Source organism: Oryzias melastigma, linkage group LG15 (assembly GCF_002922805.2).
Source record: "Oryzias melastigma strain HK-1 linkage group LG15, ASM292280v2, whole genome shotgun sequence".
NCBI lineage: Eukaryota > Metazoa > Chordata > Actinopteri > Beloniformes > Adrianichthyidae > Oryzias > Oryzias melastigma.
This window is the reverse complement of record NC_050526.1, coordinates 28,442,329-28,451,962: the sequence shown is the minus strand read 5'-3', so window position 1 is coordinate 28,451,962 and position 9,634 is coordinate 28,442,329.

Below are 9,634 nucleotides of genomic sequence, written 5' to 3'. Positions count from 1 at the left end.
TTAACCTTTGCTTTTCCCAGATTTAGTCTTTGTGACACGTGTGCAGTGAGCAGGTAGAGCTGACAGCAATGATCTCTGCAGCTCCTCTGGCCAGAGCAGCAGGAAGTCAGGTTAAACATTGCACCGCACACAGCTCCATCTGTTCCTCCTGAAGCAGCGGCTTCTGCTCTGACCAGCAGCTCCATCCACTGCTGTGAAGTCAGCTGATTTTATCTCTGAAGATGTCTACCCTGGTTTGAAGCAGAACAGCTGCTGAGAAACTTTCACTGCTCGTGTTGAGAGCGTGTTTTCTCCTGAGTCATCACGCCGTTTACAGATGAGCCCGTAAAAATGAGCGGTAATCGTCCCAGCCCGATAAGGTGGAGCACACTGGAGAAACAAAGTGAAAGGCTCTTTCTTTACCTCAGAGAGACGTTCCCAGCACAGACGTAGCTTTCATTGTGTTTATGGATCGAGGGGGGCCCGGGGAATAAATCACAGGGTCATTGAATGGGTTGTTTGACCTTTGGCCTTGAAGCTGAGAAAAGCCTCTGCACTATGTCCTGATGTCATCAGCAAGTCATTACTGCCAAGGCTCTCAACACCTCCACCATTGCAGCTGAATGCTCTCTGCTATAGAGCTAACCCACGGCCTGGCACCTAAATCATTCTGTGGGGCGTCACTTATAGACTTGACCTTGGCTCTCTGCTGTTTTCCGTCCCATGCTCCCACATTTAACCATGTTTATTGTTTCTACGCTCAGTCTCAGTGCTCTCCAGTTCCAGGAGCACAAACTAACTGATGAGGGGAGCAGCAAACACTGGAGCTTCATGTTCAGTGAAATGCAGTTATGAATCCATAAGGTTCTTATTTCTATCTTAAAACAGGACTTTAATAGGAACGTGCATCAAGGTTCCACTCCGATCATCTTCTGATCTATTATCAAAGTGTTCTCAGTGGTCTTTTAATTTTACCGTTTTCAGCTAAAATCTGAAAATCTGTATTGTTTTCTTGGACATAGTTTCTGCAGAATGACAGGAGTTCATTAGAAAGTTGTGGGCGGGACTGTTGGCACAATGCTCCTTTCCCCACCCCATAACTGAGAGCTCTCTGTTTACATGCTCTCCCACTAGCTTACAGCCCCTCACACACCCAATCTAACATTCTGCAACAAAAATGGCGACCAATATCAGAGCTACCCGGCCGTACAGTTTCGACCCAGATTCCAGCTCAGACCAGGAAAACAAAGATGTTCATGGATCTATTTTTCTGCAAGTGGATGCATCAGAATGGAGTGAAGCAGGAAGCTTGTGGCTCACCAAGAGTATTTTTATCACAAATATGATCTTTTTCAAACAGTAATTTATAATCTGCTCCCGTTTCATAACAATTTGAATTAAAAAAAAAAAACCCTCAAATTCAATTTTAAGCGTAATTTTTTTCTCTATATGCTGTCAATCATCAGAAAAATACTACAACATGTTAAAACCCAATTTTTATCTGAGTGGGTCTTCAATGACAGCGCAGCTTTCCTCTCTGAGCTGAGAAAGACTTCTTTTAACTGCATTCAAAGTCGAGCTTGTGTTTTCTTAAGGGACGGCAAGGTGAGCTGAGGTTAACTATTTTGACCGTGAACGCCAATCTGAGACCTAATTTGAGCCAAAAGGCCTCCTGAGGAGTAACCTCCTCACTAGGACCCTGACCTTTAACCTCTTCATGGTGCCTCTGCTCTATATCCACAGTAAAAACTGTATGAGAAGAAGAATGCAAAAGACAGAATTTTTTAAAACTTTATATAAATCAATCAGAAATGGAACAAATGCAAATGTGTAATGATTCAAGGATCATATAGAGCTAAATGTTTTTGTTTTGTCTTCATACTTCAGTGTTTTCCTACTGTTCTTGGCAACAGAGAAGTAACTGTGAACAAGTTGGATCGACTCCTGGCTTCAGGTTGCAGCATGCCCACCTCCGGAGCACATACTGACAGGTTTATGTTCTTGTCTACCGCGTCGTTCTGCACTTGCAAGTCTTAATCATGCCGTTGAGCAATGGCATCCCCTGAAGATCTCATCTCTCAGCAGCTACAAGTTTCATTCTCTCCCGCCCTTTTGCCCACAGCCATGGCAGAGAACTTGAGCTGTGTGCAGAGCGGGGGAGATTAAAACCCCTGCTGGGCCAATAAAATAAGCAGGTATTCATGGGGGCACCTGTGCAGACTCCTCTGCAGAAGTGCACGCACCTCAACACAAAGGAGCTTTTGACTAATGTATTTACATTAACCATTGTGCCTACACCAGGGATGGAGGTTTGCCAGGAAACGTCTTGACAATTATTGCTTCATGTAAACAGTGGTGTGTGCCCGAGCATGTGCTGGCTAACGCACACTTACTCTGTCTGATTCCCTTCAAAGCCATCAGCAGTGTGAGAGCCCATTTGGTTCATATTCCATCAATCATGATTAAACCACAGTGGAAAAATGGAAGGCGCCAAGACAAAGAACCTTTTCAGGGAACCTATAAATGACAGTGAAAATAAAAAGACCCACTCTGATGAAAATGGTGTTTTTGACACATTCTTGCTGCATTTTTCTGACAATAGAGGACATATAGAAAAAAATTTAAGCTCAAAATGTCATTTCTACAGATTTTTTTATTCAATTCGTTGTAAATCAGGAGCTGTTGAAAAAAAGATCAAAATTGTGACATAGAAAATTCGTTGGTTGGGCTGCAAGCTCCCTGCTCTAAAGCAAAAGTCCTGCCCACAACTCAGAGCTGATTTCTAATGAACTCTTGCCGCTCTGCAGAAACTATGTTCTAGAAAGCGACTCAGGTTTTGGCTAAAAATGCCATAATCATAACTAAAAACACAATTAATTTGTATGTTAATCTAATTAAAAGTTTGTTTAAACTTTGCCTAAACATGTTTTTCACCATACCTGCTATTTTTACAGCTTGTGATTTCTTTACAAGAGCCAGTAACTTAAATAAACGTCATAATAAAGGGCATAGCAACAGAAGCTGCCACCACAGAGAAGCAAATGTCAATGTGTAACAGAGCTTCAGGCCACACGTACAGTTTGGTTGAAATTTAATCTCTTAAAATAATTTGTAAAAATAAAACGCCATGCTTCTTTTTTAAGCCCATCTCTGATTTGTCCTTCTGGATCCACAAATAGCCTCTTGTTGCGAGCTGCATTCGCTGTCATTTGCAGTGTGGGAAAACCTGCGCTTGTAATTACAGTAACAGTGAAAGTCAAGAAGACACACCTTTGTAAAACGATTCCTGAGAACCCCCAGCGTTCACACTGATGGCTCCGCCCCTGACTTTTCCCTCAAATGCATGCTTAGGGTTAACACCCCCCCCCCTCCTCACATGCACATGCACACTCTTCTCTCCACGCCGCCCAGCACGAGCTGTCACTCCTTTAGCGTGTCACTATAATGCACACTGACAACAAACAACTGGCCTCGCTACTCTTTACCCATGATCCCTCACAGAGCATAAAGGGGAAGGGGAGGGGGAGGGCAGAATGGGGGGGCTTTTGTTATGTATATGAACCCATTATCTGTCATATTTGCTTTAAAACTGGGAAATATTTTCTTTCGTCCTACAGAAGAGGATGAATATTTTTGCTTTACGGCTGCTGTAATTCTAAAGCGATCAATACTCTCCTGTCAGGGTGCTGTGAGGAATGGGTGACTGCTCACCTTTGACCTCTGGGGGGGTAGAGATAGAGGGCAGTTTAACTTTCTGACCTCTTCTCCAATGCAGCTTTTTTTGTGCAAAAGCAAAGAGTATTTTTCTCCCCTGTGAGACTTTTACGAGCAAAAGACAAAAAAACTGAGACGGGGGGCTGAGCCAGTGGGGGAGGGGAGGCAACAAACAGGCAGAAAAATTAAGATGAAATGGAAAAAAAAAAGGAGAAGGCAAATTATGAGAGAGGAAAGAAGGAGAAAAGGGAACTGGATCTGGAATTCAGTCAAAGTTGAGGCGTAAATTTGAGACGGCGCCCTGTTGCATTTTAACGCCGAGGAGCCAAAACGCTCTCCTCCAGAGAAGACAAACTTCTGGGGATTGATGTCCCGATGGCACCAATCGACTGGGTTTCTCTTTTTTTATCTCGGGTTACTCAGAAAGGGAAAATCATTCAGGATGTAAACATTAACCCGGCCGCTTGGTGTTGCAGGGCATGAAAACACTTCCTGGGAAAAAGAGGGATTTTGCTCTCAGTCACATGAAAGAAACAAAATACCAAAATTAGGAGCAAACACTGAGAAGAAAAACGCTTCTGGTAAAACTCTTAATACCAGTTAAGATCAACAGACTTTACAAACCATTTATAATCACTAGTTCCACTTTAAAAAAATATTTTTGGTGAATCTAATGCTTCAATTTTTCTTTTATATTGTCAAATCTCAGAATCTCAAGATGATACAGACTTAGTAGGAGAATAAAAGACGTTTATTGGCTCAGTGGCGTTTATGGAACAGATATGTGGAGCTTGGAGAGACCGCTGGATCCTTCTGACCTGTGGAGCAGAGGGGATAGTAGAAACCTCCAGTCTGATGTCTCAGGGGGAAGATTACACAGGAGGCATTAGACTAGAGAGTCAAAATAGTCACCAAAGACTACCCGCCCACACTCAATGAGCAGTCGCTAGACGTCCCTCACAATCCCTCTCTGACACTCTGGTCAGAGCTGCATGTGAGAAATTCTTAAAAAAACTATTTTGAAATTGGCAGCTTTTCTGTTGGTTTTTTATCTCCGTAGCAACTATTTTATTTTATAGTCACCTCGAGGTGACTGACAGATCTATGTCATTTTTAAAAGTATCGGCAAACATAGATTTTTGGATGTCCTTGGCAACAGAGGTTTTTTGTTAACCACACCCAAATTCCTAATATTTCAGATCGGTTTTCAGTCAAACTTTTGGGAGCTCGCCACGTTAATGTCATTCTAAATCTACAATGTTTGATCCCTAAAATTTATTTCCAAGTAGCTTCCCAATGATGCTCGATGAGTTTGAAGGAGATAGACCAAAATCCCTAACAAGGAGGACTTTCAATTTGGAGAAAGTTCTAAGGTCAAAGATCAACAAAAATGTTGCTTAGGTTTACAGATTTGGCCTGCTGGGATTGTTGTGTGATATTTGATGTAGATTGTGGGTAAATATGAAAATTGCAAAATTCAAACTTAACCACTAAACGGCTGACAAGCCATAGTTCCTGTGGCCATCCCATAATAATTTCAAAAATTCCTTTGGATGTCTCTAACACATGTGTTTTAGTTTTGTTGGTGTTTTTTTCTTTTTTTTCTTTTCTTTAAATCCTACAAGAAATATTTTGGCCCCATTCATCCTTTTAAGGTTTCCTCCGCTGTGAAGTCATATTTTTTTCTCAGAGGTCATTCATTCACAATGTCCAAAATTCCTTTTCACCGGGCACTAGGTGTTTGCAAGTTTTGGTGAGTGTTTGAGGATGGGATAGAGGCAACATTTTTGCTCAAAGGCGCAGAAAGAAAGAAGAATTGAGAAAACTATCTGGTCCTTCAGTACAGAACGGGACAGAAAAACAACAGCATCCAACTCCAGTCCAATCAGCAAGATCCAAATCCAAAAACATAAAAATAGGGAGATGGGTAAAACTCACCAGGTCAAGAAAGAAAAAAAAGTGAGATAAAGAGTAGCTGTACAGCCATGATGACAAACGTCTGTATTGTGATTCATTCACAAAAATCTTGAACAAACTATGGTTTATGTGACATTCACATTCATACATGAATGTAGTGTATAGTTTTCATTGTGAATTTTTAAGTCTAAAGGCAAAGAGAAACAAACATTTTGTTCCTGTTTTGGTCACAGATTAGAACAGAGTGAGTTTTTAAGACGTCCAGTCGGTGAGCAGCTGAGCGTCAGGCTGATCGGCGGGGAAACTCAGCTCGCCAAACTGCAAAGAGGAGAGTGGAGGTGAGGAAAAGGGATGGGCAGGTCAGCTTTAAGGGGATGCTGGAGGTCCTGACTGTGACCATGAGGCCTGCCCCCCATGACCCAGAGCACCACCCCTCACCCCAAACAAGATCCATGCATCCAAACATGCAGAGTCACAATGGCGGGTCAACGGCCTCTTGTGCGATCCAAAAACAGTTTGTTGGCTTTTTGCCCAGAGGTTACAAAACAATGGAGAAGGTGCTGTTTGGATGCTAACACCATCTAAAAGATCCACGACAAGGGCAAGTTCCTGAGGCTGAACTGCTGAGTTTACAAGCACCAACTTTCTTGAGGGCGTGCACGTGCTCTTTGACAGTGCACGAGCATGGGGCTTGCAGGATCCTGTCTGAAGATGTTAGCTGCTGGGCTGGAGCGGGGTGCACAGGACTCCATGGCTAATCTGCTAATGTATTCCAGAGGTCAGGAGGGTTTCGCACCAAATCAATGGAGGGATTTACGCAGCTTTCCTCTGGAATGTGCCCCATCCGCACTCCGCCTCAGAGAAAACATCCACCTCTGCCTTGCCAGGCCGTCCAATATCCGCAAAATGTGACCATAAGAAAAAGAGAAGAAGAAAAACCAAAAGATAACAAACGCTCCTGCTCTGTGTTCAACAGTTTAATGAAAGTTGTGGAAAGTTTGCAGAAACAAATTTGTTGTTTAGATTTCCTTCGAGAGTTAAATTTGAAGATATGAAATACGAAATTCAGAATAACTTGAAATGATTGTTAATTTAGTGAGAGGTGTTCAGTTATTTAAAGCAATCTCATCAGACACCAAGACAAACAATAAATCAAACAAGGAAAAGATCCAAAATATCAGAAAATAAAGACGTTTTCTGATGTTTATTCTTATTTTTATATTATGTGAATTGTGTTTTTTTTAATATAATGGTGAATTAAATGTTGTAGAAAAGGATTTTTGTTAAGATTTAAGCACGTTTGCTGTTTCTGTCTTTGTTATTTTGTTTTTATTGTTTAATCCTGTAGATTAATGAGTAAGAAAAAGGATGAAAATTTTCTGTTTACATTCTTTTACCATTAATTTGATTGGATTTAAAGCATTAAAACAGTTTTTGAATTCATGTACACACAAAACACATATCAACAACACCTTGACTTTGATCCGAAGTATCATGTGAATTTACAGAAGAGACCCCAACATCCGACAGGAAGAAGAAAGACTCTAAAACTTTTGATTCTTTATCTAAAACTGCAAAGTTTTGCCTGTAAAATGATTTCAGCTTCTAGTAAACATTTCAAACACAGCGGGTGAAATACTGTGTGGCCTCCTGCTTTCCTCCCTCTTTTCCACAGGGCTGTAAAATGTGTTTGAACACCATCATCAGGGAGGAGTGGTGGCTCCTTCTGCAGACCTGGACCTGAGACATTTCCAGCTCTCTCTCTGTGTTGCTGTGAGATCATTTATCATCTCCAGACTGCAGCAGGTTTATGCCGCGCTCCGGTCCTCCTCTCATCCGCGTCAGATGCTGGACGGCGTTGAGCTCGTGTCATAAATAAGCTGGCTGTGATAGAGGAGGACGCCGGATCCCAGACACCCAGACGAGGAGTACGGGGCCTTGGGCGGAGGTCCAGACAGCCCGGCTTGAACCAAACCCACCGCAGACTCACAGAAACTGGGCGCTTCGCCTTCACCATCCTCACTCCTTCAGTATCTGTGTGTGCAGATCATCATGGTAGGAGAGGAGGACTCATCTTCAGCGCCAGAGACATCTGATGATATTCACTCATTCATGTCTGTGAGGAAAATTGATGCTCTTTGTAAGTGATAGTAAGAACAGTTATGTAAATTCTGGGTTTACAGTCTATTTCTTTTAGCAAAAAAAATTACATAAACAAAGTTATTTTTATGAAAGCATGATTTCTCTTTCTTTCATCAAAACTTCATGAGTTCTCTCTATAATTCATGTCTGCTTTTGGTCTATTTTGAGAAATGAGAGTCAAATTTTTCATTTTTATTCCTGAAAGTGAAGCCAGCACTAAGGCTTAAAGTAACTGCTATTTTAAAATTAAGTAATTGATGTTTAAACAAAAAACAAAAACAGGGTTTTGACTAAAACAGTCACTTAAAAAATGACATTGCTTCACAAATCCCAACACGAATGAACATTTAAATTGTAGTTTGTAAAGGAAAATGATAAAGTTCTGTCCAAACTATAAAACATTGCATATTTATTGTTAATGGTCCTACAAAGTAATACTTTAAAATGTTGCAAAATATTTTCTTGGACTCGAAGAGCATTAAATGACTCCTGCATTGTTTTTTGTTAATGCCTGATTTGGTTGTACCTTTGTGCATGAGGGACAGATATTTTTTAATCCTCAAATGCCTCACAGACTCATTGCTTTGAACAAATAAATATTCAGCTGAAAGTATGTTGTAATGTAGGATCACTGAACATGTAATGAGTAACATGTGACTTGAAATTATGAGTAATGCCTCACAAAACTTTGATAGAGCAAAAAGGAATCTGTTACTCTAATACATTACTTTTGTAATCAGTTACTTCTGGTACTGGTTACAATACTTAAAGCACTCCTGACAATTGTGTTTTTGTCACATGGTCTTAACTGGATTACTTTGATTTGATTGTTTTCATGTATCATTAAAATGAAGTTCAGTTTAGCCACAGAGGTTTTATATATTTTTTAAGTCTTATAAAGGCAGTTAAACTTTTTTTTGACAAACTTCACATTTAATGGATCTATGTGTCATGTATTATATTTTTAAGTGCAGATGTGTCTATTTATGATTCAAAGTAATTACAATGGTTTCTTTTACATGTTTATATGGATAAGGATCTATTTTAAGCTACTTTTAGGTTTTTATTTTTCCGAGATTAATCACCGGAAGTTTGAAATATGTATGTATAGATATATATCTTTGGATTTTCTTCTTTAGTACTTTTTGTTTCGATTGCTTGAAATAAACCAGTTCCAAATCCAATGTGGGACAAACCACCTTACTGGTGAAGTGACCTTCTAGTTTGCTTCAAATAGAAGTTCAAACCAGGAAATGATGTCAAGACTTTAAGGATTGCTGCTGACACACACGACAATCAAACTCTGGAGGTCTGGAGGCTCCTCCCAAATGGTGAAGTTCACCAACACCACCCAGTCCGACCCCCACCCATGTCCTGTCTCAAGTCCTTGTGGGTGATGTGATCTCTCCATTCATTTGCCAGATCGTTTCCTGTGGCCTGTGCACCAGGTGACGGGGGGGTCAGCTGCTCGATAAAGCAACAAAAGACCCCCCCCTCACCCTTTAGTTTATGAGAAAGAGCCCGGGATGGCCTCTGTCACCCTTTCTCACTTGTCTGTCATTCCCTCTGACTGACAATCCCTGCTCCCCCCTCGTCAAACCGTCACACCTCCTGCAGCTGCTTCTATTCAACCAGAAAGCACCAAACTCACTAATGTGGCTGAAAAAATGTGGACATCACATTTCTGGTCATGGAAAATGGGAGGGGGGTGGGCACGCTACTCCATGACCCCCCCCCCCAATAGAAAATTCTCCAGTTTTCTTCTCTACTTCTTTAGGCTTTTTGAGGAGCAGGAATGCATCACGTCAGATTTATTGACAACACTGTGGGTGGCGTCAAACTATGACACGCATGGTCCTGGCAGGATGCAGTCCCCCCCCCC